The sequence below is a fragment of the Fragaria vesca genome, linkage group LG7 (genome assembly GCF_000184155.1).
Source record: "Fragaria vesca subsp. vesca linkage group LG7, FraVesHawaii_1.0, whole genome shotgun sequence".
Classification (NCBI taxonomy): domain Eukaryota; kingdom Viridiplantae; phylum Streptophyta; class Magnoliopsida; order Rosales; family Rosaceae; genus Fragaria; species Fragaria vesca.
In genome coordinates, this window is record NC_020497.1 from 12,560,968 (window position 1) to 12,563,207 (window position 2,240).

At 44.2% G+C, this 2,240-nt stretch overlaps 1 pseudogene; it reads right to left on the reverse strand.

Moving 5' to 3' along the window:
• Positions 1 to 2: 2 nt before the first annotated feature.
• LOC101306477 lies at positions 3 to 1,713 on the reverse strand (annotated as a pseudogene; the record flags this gene model as incomplete).
• Positions 1,714 to 2,240: the final 527 nt, after the last annotated feature.

A 2,240-nucleotide genomic window follows, 5' to 3' on the forward strand; every position in this document is an offset into this window, starting at 1 on the left:
ACAGTTGTGGAGTAGTTCTTCCAAGGCCTCCCGAGGTAAGTCTTGACCGAAGACAAGTCCCCGAAAGGCGAAATGGTGCAGTTTTGAAATGAGATTCCTGTGTTTTGGTTAGGGTCGATTTTGCCTTGTGCCGTGATTGTGTTCTGCTGGCCAGTCATTGGTACCCTGGGGAACACCTTACAGTTCTGGAGGACTACTGCTGAGTTTCCAAAAATGAAATCAACTGTTCCGTAGATGTCGCACTCTCGGTAGAATTGGCGATTGGCATGAACGTAGAGCGAGTCCTGGAACGCATCGATGCGGCATCTGTAGAACACCGTCTGGTCAGCACTCGACATTAGTGCCACCGCCTGGTGCTTGGCTGCTCCAGCTGTGTTACGAAATCCAATGTCTCTAGCAACGAATCCCTTCCCAAATACGGCTGCACACAAGGCCAAAAATCAAAATCAGTACTGATCTATGGCATTACTCAATCATGCATGTGTCATATCGCGCATTAATTGTTGATGACGCATGTTATTTGCTATATATATGCGTGTGTGTATGGTGAAATAACAAACTCTATGTATGTTTTCACAGAGCTTTCCAATTTCCATCTTCTTTTTTTCATTTAGAAATAAGGTTAAGTATCTACTAATTAAATGTCATGAAAACTAGTAACAGCAGAAGGATATATAAGTGTCTTGGAAATTAACTTACCAAATGTTGCACTGGAAAAGTCCACAACGTTGAGGCTGGCAGACACAATCGTTGCAGTCATTCCATCGCCCACCACTACAACATTCCACTTGGTTTTCTCGACTCGAACATTCTCGAAATAAACCCCCTTCTTCACGTAGATGACTGTTCTCTTCTTGCTTTTGTCCGGCACAGCCTTGAGTGCATCACCTATTGTCTTGTACTTACCACTCCCATCTTTCGCCACAACAATGTTGGCCTTCTTCCTCAAATCAGAACTTTCAATTAGCCTCCGGTCTGTCTGGTGCAGCCACTCGGGGATGCCATGGCTAGTCGCGGTACCGTCGTGACTCAGCAACCGCCTTAGCTTCACAGAGTTAGCTACTTTCGATATCCAAGAGACAATGGCAAGGCTGTTACTAGTTAGCTCAGTAGAAGTCTTGAGATACTTTTCAATTGTATCCTTGAGCTCTCCTTTTGCATCATCAAACCCATCTACACATGACTGCTGGTAAGTTCCTGCAGAGCTCAACCATGTTTTGAGATCTTCAACCACTTCAAGCAAGGAACCATCCCCAGACAACGACTCGTTGAGATGATCCAAGGCAAGACCAAGAAGCTCTCCGCAGTTTTTCAAAGCTTCCACTGACAATTTGTCCGTGACAGTACCATTGAAGAGCCCTTGATCCGAAATTTGAGCGGCGGCTTTGGATAGTTCCGCAATCGCCACTTGAAGAGATCCTCAGGCTTAAAATTGCTGGAGTTGACAACAGGACCAAGACTAGAATAACACGAGTCCTGGTACAGTGTCACGTCACAAACGGCTTTGACGGATGCGGAAAGTGTCCCTTTGCCACTGTCGTCACCTTTTTTGGAGTTATGAGTAGCGGTTCCAACCACGGAGGCGACGATGACACAGACAAGAACTATGGAGGAAATGGATATGATGGCGACTCTCTTGCAAGTCTTGCGACGAGCGTCGAGCTTGGCTTGGTCGGATTCACTGACTTTGCCATAAGCTTTGAAGGAAGACATACTTGTTTCTGCTCTTGTGTATCTCTACTTCTTTCTGTTTATGGATTGCATAATATGGCTGGTGAGGTGTTTGTGTTTTTATATAAAAGCAATAGGAGCATACATGCATGAAGAACATAGGTGTGTTGGTAGGCAGACGCGGTAGTACTACGTGCATTGCACTATTCTATCAACTTAATTCTAACTGCTGGAGTGCTGCACATGTTGGAACGCCTGAATATATTACAGACTAACAAGTAACAACAACACACCTTTTCTTATAACAAGCGCCTGCATGTAACAAGAAGGGCCAATGATAAAAGGGTACAGTTAGATGTAATAAATGATAACACAGTTAATAAATATTCATTGATGATAAAACAGTACCTCTATTTAAATCTCTTAAAGCGTTACCCATGAAAATAAAAAAATTACGATCTATGCCACTGTTCTCTTAAAGCGTTGCCCCTAAGAATGAAAATAACTACGAATTATGCCACTGACGCCGTTACCCCATCCACGCCGTTACCCCCATATCTGAGTCCCCC